The sequence below is a fragment of the Triturus cristatus genome, chromosome 4_2 (genome assembly GCF_964204655.1).
Source record: "Triturus cristatus chromosome 4_2, aTriCri1.1, whole genome shotgun sequence".
In the NCBI taxonomy this organism is placed as follows: Eukaryota; Metazoa; Chordata; class Amphibia; order Caudata; family Salamandridae; genus Triturus; species Triturus cristatus.
The window spans coordinates 506,976,702-506,992,568 of record NC_140586.1 but is presented as its reverse complement, the minus strand read 5'-3'; positions in this window follow the sequence as shown (position 1 = coordinate 506,992,568).

The following is a 15,867-nucleotide window of genomic DNA, read 5'->3' as shown; positions in this document are numbered from 1 at the left end:
CTGGTGATTGTTTCTATCACTGATGCTCAGAGTTCCCTCAGGTCCCCAACGTCCAGCCTTTACGTAGAGTGCAAAAAGGGCCGTGAGTCAAGCTGTAATCATGCTCTTCTCCCCATGAAGTCACAGGCTGCCAATGGCAGCAGTCTCAGGCGTGTATCGTTGTTAAGGCGTTCCTGGAAATATCGATACCTCGATCTCCAACAGTTCAATTGCCAATTATAACCAGGACACTTTGTAGACGGGTCCTTATTTTTGCAGTATTGGCAACCACAACATATATCACCAAAAAGCCACCTCCTGGAAAGCAACCACAAGGACACAGTGGGGCAATCTTCGGGAATTCTTTATTCATCGGCTGCAGTAATGGCACAATGCATTTCGGTGTGACCGCCTTCCTCAGGTGCTGCTGCGAAACCAAACAATCACCTCCTCCCTCCTTGAAGTCTTATATGGCGCTCCCATTGGTGGGAGGTCAGCTGATCCTGCTGCGAAAGGAAAGTAGTCGAATGCTAGACTACCATTCCCATCATGCATTGGTTGAACTCAATCCGGCAGCTGGATCCGATGTTCACTCAAACGAGTGCCGCTGTTTGCCAAGTCAAGGGGGGGCCGTATATATATATATAAGACGTGCTTGCAAACTACTGCGAGTCAACTGTATTCTGAAAATACTACCTATATTCCCCTCCACTTTGCTACTGTGGCGCAGTTTCTTTTACATTTTCTTCAAAGTAAGACTCTCCAGTGACACTTTCCACCTATGCTGTCTATTGATGATAGTACATCCAGGCATACATCCATTAAAGTAAAGGTCTATCCTTCTTTTTTATATATCTTTTAACAAACCTTTGTTGGTTTTACCAACAAACACCCATGCTTCCGCTCCTTCCTTGCTTGCCTTGGCTTTGAGTTTGAACCAAACACCGCTGATTCTTGCTATCTAGTACTATCAACCCATACTGTGTCGCCCACCCAGGCAGGCATCCTCTTTCACCTTCCACCCATCCTTCAACAACCCATGCATCTGATCTGATTACTATCAGCCACCTATGCATGCTTCCAACATATCCTTCTCTGCCAGTCAGTCATATTATTTATCTCGCCTGTCCTTCCACCCTTCTTTCCCTCTTTGTTCAACACATCCATCAAGATCATCTGATCTGAGTTTGTCTTCTCCATAAAACCTTCACAGCTGATTTTGGAGTCAAATAGAAGAGGCCATTGGTTACTCAACTCACGCTGCTAATGCTAAGTAAAGGGTGTTTTCTTCAACCGTTGCATAATGTTCACTACAACTTAATAAATCGCACAGTACAGTGAAGTAGTGAACACACTTCCATCTAGTAGTAATGTCAAGAAGTAATGAATATAACTTACCACCTCCGGTCACTGCTGCTGGCTCCCCGCCTGTCGCTCCTGCAGGTGCCGCCAGTTCTCCCGCCCCCTCCGGAATGGCCGCATCGCCGCTGGCCCCGCCAGCACTGGTGGTTGCGAGTGTGCCTAGAAAAAACATAACACATTTTTAGGTGCCTGGAAACCTCCCCCTATTTTATTAGTGTTCACTTGGAACATTGAAAAAAAAGTTAATACAACATACATTAGCACTAGAGTAGTACAGTCAGTAGACAGACACTAGTAGTGATATGGTTCCTAGGTTCATCTAGTCCTACTCTACTCTTTTGAAAGTTAGCCTGAGCCATGTGTAACCCTTTTAGATTCATCATGTCGACTACTACTCTTTTGGCGCATATTTAATAATACCTGGCAGCTTACTGACATGTGCAGTAGATGCCTTTGAGGCCACATGACTGTTGCGTACAAGTGAAGAGATCGAAAAACAAGCCACTTTGTTATTGAGTTTGGTTAGTCCGTATTGCTTAGCCATCACATACATGTTACATTTTTTGCCATGACTGCAAAATGCTTGCATTCACCAGTATACTATCTAACGGCTAACTCACATTTTTCTCATATAATAGGCGGAAGATTCCCTCCTACAAACCAGAGATTTACAGAGCTTATGATGCATGATGGAACCAGTATTTTTACGTTCTACGGTGAGGGGTCTTCCAGAATTCAAAAGATCTTGTCTCTTGTCTCTTGTTCTTGTTGTCATGCACTTGTAAATGTTTATTGTTTAAATCTTATGCTTTTTGCTGGCTTATTGACGATGGCTTTAGTAAATTACATTTCACATAACGACGTACAGAGCTTGTTACTTGTTTCAAATAAACCTTTTGAACTTACACATAGGTGGCAATTACGATCCGGTAAAAAATTTCCCTGTGCGACTCGTATCCGGTCTTTTTACCGTACAAATCGTACAAGTGCCGTACGAACTGGCAATCACGATTCGCATGGTAAAAAGTCCATACGAACCGCATTGGGAATATTTCCCCACACGTCCTCGGGTCGGAAAATGTGTCCGACACGTCCTCGTACGATTTACCGTACAAATGTGAAAGGTGAAGTCCGACCGAGGAATCACGATCCATCCCGTGCGTCCGAGGCAACAACCGTATGGAAAAACCACCGTCCGCACCCAACTCCCATAGCAACCATGGAGACATGTGCCCGCATATGCGCCCAACACTCCCCCCAGCCCCCGTACGTCCGACACGTACCCCCCGTGTATGTACACCCCCACCCGTGTATGTACACCCCTGTACGTTCGAGTCGTACCCCCACCCCTGTACATGTCGTACCACCGTCTATGTACACCCCCCACCCCTGTACGTGTCGTACCACCGTCTATGTACACCCCCCACCCATGTACGTGTCATACCACTGTCAATGTACACCCCAGTACGTTCGAGTCGTACCCCCACCCCTGTACGTGTCGTACCACCGTCTATGTACACCCCAGTACGTTCGAGTCGTACCCCCACCCCTGTACGTGTCGTACAACCGTCAATGTACACCCCAGTACATACGAGTCATACCCCTACCCCTGTAAGTGTCGTACCACCGTCTATGTACACCTCAGTACGTTCGAGTCGTATCCCCACCCCTGTACGTGTCGTACCACCGTGTACCTACACCCCAGTACGTTCGAGTCGTACCCCCACCCCTGTACGTGTCGTACCACCGTGTACCTACACCCCAGTACGTTCGAGTCGTACCCCCACCCCTGTACGTGTCGTACCACCGTCTATGATCACCCCAGTACGTTCGAGTCGTACCCCCACCCCTGTACGTGTCGTACCACCGTCTATGTACACCCCAGTACGTTCGAGTCGTACCCCCACCCCTGTACGTGTCGTACCACCGTCAATGTACACCCCAGTACGTTCGAGTCGTACCCCCACCCCTGTACGTGTCGTACCACCGTCAATGTACGCCCCAGTACGTTCAAGTCGTACCCCCACCCCTGTATGTGTCGTACCACCGTCTATGTACACCCCAGTATGTTCGAGTCGTACCCCCACCCCTGTACGTGTCGTACCACCGTCTATGTACACCCCAGTACGTTCGAGTCGTACCCCCACCCCTGTACGTGTCGTACCACCGTGTACCTACACCCCAGTACGTTCGAGTCGTACCCCCACCCCTGTACGTGTCGTACCACCGTCTATGTACACCCCAGTACGTTCGAGTCGTACCCCCACCCCTGTACGTGTCGTACCACCGTCAATGTACACCCCCCCACCCCTGAACGTGTCGTACCACCGTCTATGTACACCCCAGTACGTTCGAGTCGTACCCCCACCCCTGTACGTGTCGTACCACCGTGTACCTACACCCCGGTACGTTCGAGTCGTACCCCCACCCCTGTACGTGTCGTACCACCGTCTATGTACACCCCAGTACGTTCGAGGCGTACCCCCACCCCTGTACGTGTCGTACCACCGTCAATGTACACCCCCCCACCCCTGTACGTGTCGTACCACCGTCTATGTACACCCCAGTACGTTCGAGTCGTACCCCCACCCCTGTACGTGTCGTACCACCGTCAATGTACACCCCAGTACGTTCGAGTCGTACCCCCACCCCTGTACGTGTCGTACTACCGTCTATGTACACCCCAGTACGTTCGAGTCGTACCCCCACCCCTGTACGTGTCGTACCACCGTGTACCTACACCCCAGTACGTTCGAGTCGTACCCCCACCCCTGTACGTGTCGTACCACCGTCTATGTACACCCCCCACCCATGTACGTGTCGTACCACCATCTATGTACACCCCCCACCCCTGTACGTGTCGTACCACCGTCTATGTACACCCCCCACCCCTGTACGTGTCGTACCACCGTCTATGTACACCCCCCCACCCCTGTACGTGTCGTACCACCGTCAATGTACACCCCAGTACGTTCGAGTCGTACCCCCACCCCTGTACGTGTCGTACCACCGTCTATGTACACCCCAGTACGTTCCAGTCGCACCCCCAACACAACCTCCTAAGTACGGAGCGCACCCCAGGCCCCAACATCCCAACCGCATGTACGAGTCGTACCAAGCCACACACAAGGACAGCACCGTACAACCAAATGGCCCATGTACACACCGTACACACGCTCTAAACGCACGGACACAACCAGGACAAAACAAAACAACACAAGAATACACTATTCGAATGGCACTAAGCCACTAAACATGGCCAACAACCACTAAAAAAAACACATCCACTGACCTTCAACTGCCAAAAACAAACAGAGGCCCAAAACACCACCACTCCTTATAACACACCCACCCAAACTTCAAACACAGCCACACCCACCAATGGACCAATAAAAAGGGCCCACACACACAAACCATGAGCCTTTGCAACAGACTCACTGCTGCCAGACACCACAGAACCATACTACAAGCTACACCACACCTTACACTTGCACACCTTCACACAACCACCTTCACAAACACCCCCTCATCACATTCACACACACACACACCTGCACAACCACACCCACACACCCACAACCATCCCCCCCACCATCCACACCCCTCACCATGCCCACTACCAAGAATCCAAAGTTCAGTAACCGTGAGTTGGAGGTTCTAGTCGATGAAATCCTCAGAGTTTCTTTGGAACATTGGTCAGAAACACCAGCATGTCAGCAAAAACAGCCATGTGGCAGACCATCATCGATGCTGTGAATGCTGTTGGGGACACCAGAAGGACCAGTCAGGAATGCCAATCCAGGTGGTACGATCTGCGGAGGAGGGTCCGAGCCAAGATGCTGGAGGAACACAACCAGGCCAACGCCACTGGAGGAGGGCCCTCCCGCAGACCCGTACACTACCAGCCCTGGGAGGAGAGGGTGATGGCCATACAGCCGGTGGAGGCAGTCGAAGGATTAGGAGGACTCCGAGACCCAGGTGAGTACACAAACAACGCACCTCACATGGGGGGAATGTCATCCACAACCAAAATCACTAACAGGCACCCAACCACCCCAACCTATCGCATGACTCAACCACACTCCATGAACACGCACATGCCACTGCCGCCACCATGCCCCATGCACCCAGCAGGACAATGTCAAGTCACAGGCCACAGAAGACACCAACACATGACACGGTAACCCGGATGGCGGGAGGGTGGGCCCCAAAAATCACATAGCGCAACTCAGAAGCAGACAACAATGCCCTCTGCCCATATGGCCCAGGTCACAGCCAGACAAACAGTTTGTCCCCACACAGGAAAGACTCGCCAGCAAATGGCGGACGCCTTGCATTAACACATGGGGGTGAAGGCACTGTTTTGCACATGACAGCAGCTAATGAACAGCCAACACTGTGAAAGAGTGGCAGCACACACAACCACAGCAGCAGCGCACACACAGACACTACACCCAATGGGTGCCTGGAGATCAGAAACAAACTCACAGCAACAAGCCAAGGGCCATTCAAAGGACTGGAAAAAGTGTGTGTCTAGGAAGCTGGGCTGAGGTGACAGAGGGTGACACACAGAGGGAGGGAGAGGGGGACAGAGAGGGAGGGAGAGGGGGACAGAGAGGGAGGGAGAGGGGGACAGAGAGGGAGGGAGACACAGGGAGAGCAAATCAGCCGTGTGGTGTGTGGGAATGTCTGCTCGTCAGCAGGTAGACTGCGTGCATGTAGCCAAGGGTGGCCAGTGCCAGAACCCCCCCTCTTCACCATGGCAACACACAGGGCCATGTCACAACCTGTTCACGAGCACAACGAGAGCTACCTGCATTATATAAGTGTGTGGATCCACTCCATGTGCACATGTACAGTGCTACACGGAAGGCGCCAATGCATGGCTCGCCACACCTGCCCACTCCACTGCTGACTGCGGTCACACTTGACGCAGCAAGTAAGACTGTGCCACACATAGTTAAAGGGGCCAAAGTGGTGCCCAAGGGACACACCCATGCACAAGTGCACTGTGAGTGGAATGCAAGACAGATCCTAATTCCAAGAGGAAATGTGCCAACGTTGAAACTGATGAAACATGGATGTTGCATGGACCAAAATTAACATTGTCTCTCTCACACACAGGTCAACGTCGTGGTTCACCCCCCAACACTGGGGGGGAAGCCGCACAGGACCCGGATCTGCGGGAGCCCGATCCCACCGGCAGCGACGACTCTCACCACTCTGTGGATGACCCCGACCGACCTGGCACCTCTGGTGTCCAACCACCTGCAGCACCTGCGTCAGATACAACTGTGCCAACAACCACCCCCACTCCTGCCACATCCCAGGAGACACCCAGGATCTCTCCCCACCACCACAATGCAGCCAGGCCGGCCAGGAGGGACACAGTGTCCCGGGCACCCAGGAGGAGGCAGGCGACAACGCCAATGCCACCCCTCAGGGGTCCCGGAGACCCAATGTACCCACAAGGGCAGGCCAGGTGCAAGTGGGCAGGGGTGGTGGGAGTGGAGGACGGCGGAGGCGCGAGCCTGACCAGTTGGCTGGGGAACCGGTATTTGCCCATGTCCGTGACATCATGGACACATACCGGCAGGACACCACGGGCATGGCCCAGGTTGTGTCCACCCTCAATGAGATCAAGGGGACCCTCGATGAGATAAAGACCCAGCAGGCCCAGCAACATGCCTGTCTACTGCAACACCAACGGAGGATGGAGGACAGACAGGCTGAGCAAGTGACGGTGTTCCAGGGGATTCACGATACACTCCGTCGGATGGCCGACAACATGGGCAACCCTCCCCGTGCCAGACGGCGTAGAACATCACCACCCACAGGGAGGGATCAGGAGGAGGAGGAGACATCCGACGGAGCATCCCAAACATCGTCACGTCCTGCTGCTGAGGGTCCCCGCAGGAGGCCGGGTCGTCCACGGAAAGGACCGTGAGGGTCGGCGCTACATCACCATCTCCCAGGACACCTGGCCTGGCACCTGGCCCACTGGAGCAACAGCATCACAGCATCAAGAGACATTCTCTGCCACATGGCCCTGCTGGTCACAGTCTGACCAATGTTGACAAAGACTGTGGCATGGACTATGAGGATTTACATTGGCAAGGACACCAACTCCCCTACTGAACTTTGGATTCCAAACTCCCGGAAAGCCCCTCACTTCATCCCCCCCCACCCCCCAAAATAAAAATTCACACCATGAAGAGAAGATGCCTGCAGGTTGAATTATTACCTTACATGTGTGTTGTAAAGTCTAAACGTGCCTGAGCTCTCTTTTGACTCCAACCATCCACACCCTGGGGCCTGAGTCTGGCACAGGACACACGGGTCACAGTGTATTAGGCAAGACAGACATGGAGCAACATACACACCCGTGATGGGCCAAACCAGCTGAGGGGGTGGTGGCACAACCGTGCTGACAGACACATTGAGTACAGCAACAGTCATGCGCAGAGGTCAGGGATCATGTCCAGGGTCCTGGGGGGCACCCAGGTATGTGTAGACAGGTGGCAGAACCATGTCCTGCAGGCTTGAGTCCGGAGGATGCAGAGAATGGGGGCCTGGCCAACGTTGGATGCATGGGGATGGCACATGTCACAATACCCACACAGTCATGGACATCATGCCCAATACACAGTCTCATCCCACACACACAGCTTGCATCTTGCTACTCGACACATCGACACATAGCCACTATCAAGGAAAACCATGCCAGACATCCTGGATGCACCGTGGCAACACACCAGCATTGACGGAGAAGAGGCACCTTGGAGGCATAGGGACACCTTTATTAGTCATGTTTTCGGGATTGCAGAGGCAACTTGAAGTACACATGAACACATGTTGTGGAGTAACATGTGGGTCCAACACTGGCACCCCCCTTCTGCAGCACAAATGCGTGTTAGCCATGGAACTGGCACACAATTGTCGGCTAACAGCTAAACACCCACAGCTGCTCACGGAGAGACTGCCATACACCATTGATCCGCTGATGTGGAAGTCCCACACCATGTCAAGCCAATGCTAACCGTATGTGTCCGAGGGCAGTGTCACACACATTGATGCCATCATCACAATCCACAATCCCATCACTGATGACTGTCAACCAGGCAGACCATCTATTCAGGTGTACACAGCTGCATGTCGTGTCCCATGGGGATGCTACATGGCTGCAGAGGAACCAAACATCGACAGGGGCAGTGTGCATACATCGTGAACAACTGCCACACCCAATACACCCCTGATGCATCCCTTACCCTATGGAGACTTCCAAACGTGTCCATGCCTGTAACGCTGAGTCAGCCCACGATGACGTGTCCATGAGGAATAGCAGTGCCACAACAATGCAAGCAGCAGACGGCATGCACAAGTACCTGGGGAAGAGAGACACACAAGAAGTCAGCCACAAAAAGCACAGCCACTTGCATGTGCATTTACTCGACACATGTATGGATGACAACATGCTAGGTCACAATTATGACTGGGGAAATACAACCATCACTGCCACCATCACTCCAGTGACACACCCACACACACCTCTGACTCACGTGCCATACATGCAGGTGGAGACACACATCACAACACATGACACACGGGGACCAATGCGTGCACACTCAGACACTGGTACTCACCACTAAGCAAAGAAGTCACGTATGAGCCGAGTCCGGATGTCCTCTTGCGGCTCCACATCCTCCACATCACTAGCCCCATTGCCAAGCCCTTCGTCCTCCACGGGTGGATGGTCCTCGTCATGTTGATCCAGGATGAGTGGCACAGCTCTCTCAACTGCCATGTTGTGCAGCATGCAGCAGACCATGAAGATTTTGCAGACCTTCGCAGGGGCATATGGGAGCGCGCCGCCGGTCTTGTGGAGGCACCTAAATCGGCTCTTCAGCAGCCCAAACGTCCTCTCTATCACTCGCCTTGTCCGGCCATGGGCGGTGTTGTAGCGGAGCTGGGCCGGCGTGATGGGGTTGCGGAGAGGTGTGAGCAGCCATGGCATGTTAGGATATCCAGCGTCCCCTACATGGGAATCACATGGACATCGTTAGAACTGGTGAAGCGGTCGTGCTGGTAGGCTATGCAAATTACAGGACAGACAGACTGTACCCACCAACAACACATGCTCTTTCGTTGCGCAGCTGCATCATCATTTCAGGCATCCTGCTACGCCTCATGATGTAGGCATCGTGTGCTGATCCTGGAAAACGAGCACAGACATGTGAAATCACCATGTTGGACTGACACACCACAAGGGCATTGATGGAGTGGTAGTGCTTTCGATTGCGGTACGCCACCTCCCGTGCGTGTGGTGGTACCAAAGCTACATGTGTACCATCTATGGACCCAATGACATGGGGCATCCCTTCCAGGGCATAGAATCCAAGCTTGACCGCAGTCAACTGTTCAGGGGTTGGGAACTTGATGAAGTCATCCAGGTGAATCAACATGGCCTCTAAGAAATCATGCAGCACACGGCAGAACATGCTCTGGGACATGCCACCAACATGAGCTATGGTATTTTGAAAGATACCCGTGGCAAGAAAATGTAGGGCAGCCATTACCTTCAGCTGGGGTGTCAGTGCCGTAGGATACCTGTGCTGCGGTTGCAGGTGTGGTGCCAGTCTCGCCGTCAACTCCAGAATTAACGGTTGGGTGAAGCGGTAGAGCTGGATGCTGTCATTCTCCCGCATGGCAGCCAAGTCCGGAATTGGTCGGGCAAGAGGCAGCGCTCTGCAGTAATTTGGAAGTGACAAGGAAGAGTGAGTGCACTACGACAACAATTCATATGTACTGACACATGTTAATCTGTCAATACACATATGCTACATAGGGAGTCAGGTATGTGCTACATGCCCAGGACACGTATGGATGCAAGGTGACACTCCTACCAAGACCCAGCTACACACGGAGATTGAGAACCTCCCCATGCCATGCCATGGGAATAGCTGTGTCCCAGTGCAAGTGAACAGCCAGACGCAAGACAGGAGTGACATACGCCCACACATCAGCAGAAGTAGGATGCCGATTGCAGAGACTGGTAGCGGAACACTAGAGCCACAGGTGACATGACATTACACTAGGACAGCCCACACACCTTGCCATGAAGGTGCACATGTCGTGACTCACCACACATTCATTGTGAGGATGCAGACATGTCCTTGTCACGCTACTCCGTGTCCCATGCATACATGTGCACCTCACATCCCATACCACATGTGGCATGGTGTGCGGAACAGTGTGCAATGACAATCTACACACAGACACATGTTGGTTGCTGCAACGGCTGCAGCTTTTGAGGGTGCTCCAACATCAACCTGATGGGAAGCCCCCACACATACATGACATAGTCACATTGTGCACCGTGGGTAGTGACAAGTCAGGTGTGATAACCCCTGTACCGGGCATCAGCGGACACTTCCGTGTGTTGGTGTCCGTGCCATGCCAGTGACGCTCACCTCAAGTGTGCAGTACGACATGCACACATGTCAAAGGAGTCAAGGCCATGCCTGGCACACATTGCACCATCACACAGTACATCTGTAGACATCTCATCATACATCTGGTGCCTTCTCCACTCAGGAGTAATGTTCCACATCACAGGCCGTCACACCTGTGCCCCACACATGTAGTAATGCACAGACGATGCCTTGATGTCAATTAATGGACAAGTATGTCCATTCATGGACAAGTATGTCCATCCATGGACAAGTATGTCCGCCCTATCCCTACCTGTGTGCCGCCTGTCACCACTGTGATGTGTGAAAACCGCTGTACTGCTGCGAAGAGGGCCTGTGTACGTTCCCATATCACTATGGGAGTGCTGCCGTATGTGTACCCATCGTGATGGCGAGCGTACAGGTATTTGTACGGTCCGTACCACTACGAGTACGCATACGCCAGGACACCCATAGTGATAGTGAGTGTACATGCGTGTGTACGGCCCGTACCACTATGAGTACGCATACGCAAGAACACCCATAGTGGTAGGGCCGTACACACGCATGTACGCTCACTATCACTGTGGGTCTCCCCGCGTATGCGTACTCGTAGTGATAGTGAGCGTACATGCGTGTGTACGGCCCGTACCACTACGAGTACGCATACGCCAGGACACCCATAGTGATAGTGAACGTAGGCACGCATGTACGCTCACTATCACTATGGGTGTCCTGGCGTATGCGTACTCGTAGTGGTACGGGCCGTACACACGCATGTACGCTCACTATCACTATGGGTCTCCCCGCGTATGCGTACTCATAGTGATAGTGAGCGTACATGCGTGTGTACGGCCCGTACCACTACGAGTACGCATACGCCAGGACACCCATAGTGATAGTGAACGTAGGCACGCGTGTACGGGCCGTTGCAATGCATTTGCGGTGCCCTAGGGCCCCGAAACGCACCGTACCTGTGTGTGACGCTCCAAATTACATTGGGGACACATGAGGGACAAGTATTAAGGCCTACATGCATGCTGGTTGTCATGGAGACCAAGTTCAAATTTCGAATTTGTTCTGGAAGGTGCACAGCAGAAGTCAGTTGGTATTCTTCTACTTTGTTGCAATGTGTTTGTGGGGCTGACATCATGCAGGAGAATGAAACCGATAGAGAACCCACAGACTGCTAGGTTTGAAGGGATTGGAGGAAACATAGGATGCAAATGTGAGTGACCAATCACTCTGTACCCCTGTGCATGAGATGGGCCAGCAAGGCAGATATAAGGCAGCCAGGTCCCATGAGGGAGCACTTGCCTGCACATCTCTGTATTCCACGACCCAGCTGCTGCTACTGATTCCCTGGAACCATGTCAAGGGCTGTGGAGAGGTCACAGCCATTCACCCTGGAGGAGAACATGGCTTTGGTGGATGTGATCCTCCCACGGTACCCCATGCTGTATGGGCGACCAGGTTATCAGGTGAGTGCAGTGTCCACTGCCACAGACTGTGTCCCTTTGTTGTGACTGTGACTTCTGCCATTGTGTCCAGGTGTGACACACATGCTATGTACTGTAGGGGGGGTCCCAAGGGGGGGAATGCCTGATGTCTCCCAGCAGTGCCCTGAGACAGGAGGAGTGGGTGCAGAGTCCTCCCAGCAGTGCCCTGAGACAGGAGGGGTGGGTGCCTATCACTCCCAGCAGTGCCCTGAGACAGGAGGGGTGTGTGCAGAGTCCTCCCAGCAGTGCCCTGAGACAGGAGGGGTGGGTGCCTATCACTCCCAGCAGTGCCCTGAGACAGGAGGGGTGGGTGCAGAGTCCTCCCAGCAGTGCCCTGAGACAGGAGGGGTGGGTGCCTATCACTCCCAGCAGTGCCCTGAGACAGGAGGGGTGTGTGCAGAGTCCTCCCAGCAGTGCCCTGAGACAGGAGGGGTGGGTGCCTATCACTCCCAGCAGTGCCCTGAGACAGGAGGGGTGGGTGCAGAGTCCTCCCAGCAGTGCCCTGAGACAGGAGGGGTGGGTGCCTATCACTCCCAGCAGTGCCCTGAGACAGGAGGGGTGGGTGCAGAGTCCTCCCAGCAGTGCCCTGAGACAGGAGGGGTGGGTGCCTATCACTCCCAGCAGTGCCCTGAGACAGGAGGGGTGGGGGCCTATCACTCCCAGCAGTGCCCTGAGACAGGAGGGGTGGGTGTGATGCACAGTGTGAGCCTGGATCATTGATTGTGTAGTTGCCCTCATTCCACCTGTGTCCTTTCAATGGCACGTACTGATTTTGGCCTTCCCCCACAGGATCATGTCCCTATGACAAAGTTGCAATGCGTTGGATGCACACTATGCCTTGTTTTAAACAGCAAATGTGTTCTAATCTGTGTCCCCGTGACATGTGCAAGGTGTATTGATGTAGTGTCACTTGCTCATCCTCACAGGTAGACGCCTCTGCCAAGGAGCAGATATGGCTGGACGCCGTCAGCGCCGTGAGGAGTGCGGATGGTCGGAGGCGGCACCTGTCCCAGGTGAGGAAACGCTGGCAGGATATCCGGTGCTGGACGCGGAGGATCGCACGGGTCCTGCTGGGGGGCTCACCTGAGAGCCACAAGAACCGCGGGCGCCGCCGTCTCTCCCACATCCAGAAACGTGTGCTGGCGGTGGTCTTTCCTGACTTGGACAGGCGTCTACAGGAGATGCAGCAGCCGGAAGGGGGGGTAGGTACATGTGTGTGTTTGTTGTGTTTCACCAGCATTTGTAAGTGCACTGTTCCATGGATACACTTCCAGGGTTTATGGTGCTGTGCAGATCATGTTCCCCACAGTATTGCAGTGTTCTCCTGCCTCCCTTCCCCTCCTTGCTATGTGTTCCCTGGTCTGTGTGTAGTCACTCCATCACAAGGTTATGTAGCCTGACACCTTCTCCAAGTGTACAATGCCTGCAGCATCATGTGTGGGGGTGGTGTGTAACAGGTTGTGTGACCTTGCCTGTGCCCTGTCCAGTTCTGGACTTGTGGGTTCCATGTCAGTTGGCACTAATGCTGAGTCCAGACATGGGAGTTAATCTCTCGTGTGCCAGGCCTTCCAGCAGGCATGTCCCATGTGGTGGCCTGTGACATGATGTGCATGATTGTGCGTTAGGCATAGTGCAGGGATGTTAGCGTGTGTCACAGTCATTCCCATTCAGGAGCATGGAGTTGTGTGGCCACTACTGTCCCCAGGGTCATTTTTTCCTAGGTATCATGTGTGTAATCCGAGAATGTCGACAATCTCTGTGTCTACAGCATAGGTTGTGCTCTGTGCCATTGTCCCCTGCAAACATGTATATTGACGTGAGATGTATTACAAGTGTCCACTGTACAGCCTGACCTGATTTTCCTATTACATACTCACAGTGGCCATTGCCTTTGTGTCTTGTTGCAATCATCTGATGCTGCCCATTTGTACATGATAATTTGCACTGCCGCACCTTGGGTAGTTTGTGTGCAATATAGAAGTTTAGCATCCCATGTGTATTTCACCCTGACTAAGAGATGTACGTGCTTCCTGTGCCTCCATTGATTTGTCTCATGTAGGGGGTGGGTGGTGCGGGCATGTCCGACATGTCAAGACCTGATATCTCCTTGCTAGGACTGGCCAGTGTGTGATGTTTGCCTGGACATACACTCAAGGTGCAGTGTGCCAGTCAGGGTGGGCATGTTCTCAGTATTACCTATGCTGCATGTGCCTCTAGTTCCTGGATTTGGTCCCTGCTCATCCCAATTTCCTGCCACGCTGTGTGGTGCAGATGCAGTGCTGGATTGTCCCCAGGGCCATGCTCCTCAGTCAAAATTCCATATCATCTCATTTGCTATTGTGTCATGCTCTCCATGGATTATCAATGGCATGGTGGGTCATAAAACTGTGTCTTGCATGCCCTACATATGTACCTTGTTATGTAGATGTAACTCTTCCTTTGTTTCAGGCTATGCACTGTAACCTACGTAGATTTGACTCATGTGACATATGTATACAGGTGTATGATAACTTTCTGTCTCTTCACCCTGCCCACAGCATCGTCGGGGACACGGAGGGAGACATGGACACAGACGGCGCGGAGGGACCGAGCACCAGTGCCAGCGGTGACATCAGGGCTGGCACTTCGAGTGGGACAGAGGCGGTGGAGAGTGACCCCGGGGACCTGTCGGCTGGCACAACAGACTATGAAGCTGACGGGTCCGAGGATGATCACTCCGAGTGGGCGGTGGCTGCACCACCATCTGACAGCAGCCCTACATCTGGCACCGCCCCCTCCATTGGCATCAGCCGCCTCCCACTTGCTTGTGTCCCTTCCCAACGTGCCCGGTCACCACATGTCTCCTTCCTGCCAGGCACCGCACCCCCTGCCCCTGTCTCCACTGCTGCCGCCAACGCTGAGTCTGTGGACATCCAGCGGCAGTTGCAGATTGGTCAGACTGCGATCCTTAATGTCCTCCATGGCCACAGCCAGGTCCTCAACAACATGGAGGCATACTTGGAGGGCATTCATTCATCGCAGGCTGACCAACGCAACCTGCTGAGGTCCATAGACTCCACACTGACTGTAGCAGTGGGTCTCCTGCAGCGCTATGTCCCACCCCCTACCCCTGCTCCTTCCACACTTCCCACTCCCATGCCTGTCCCACATACACCCAGACGTAAGCATGCACCCACCACAACAGACACAGGCACCGCACCAGCAGGGAAGGTCCGCCGCACACCTCCTGACACGCACACACAGGGTGCAGTAGGCACACCCCCTGGGTCAGGGGGCAAACGTGTGACACGCAGCCAGAGTGGGAGTCCGGATTCCACCCAATCCACTCCCTCCAAATCCCCTCCCCTCAGCTCTCCTGGCCACATCTCCCCCAAAGACTCCTTCATGGCCGCTCTGTCCCTGAGCCCCACAGTGACACCACCCCGCAAGCGGTCAAGGAGGTCCCCGGTTAGGGTGGTTAAGTCCCCCCCTGTCCACACCCTCCCCCAGTGGCGCTGCGACCCATCCCTCTGACCCCCCCTCCTTGGGGCCTGTGGTTCCTTCGGGTGCAGGGGAGTCCCTGGAGGACCTTGCTAAGG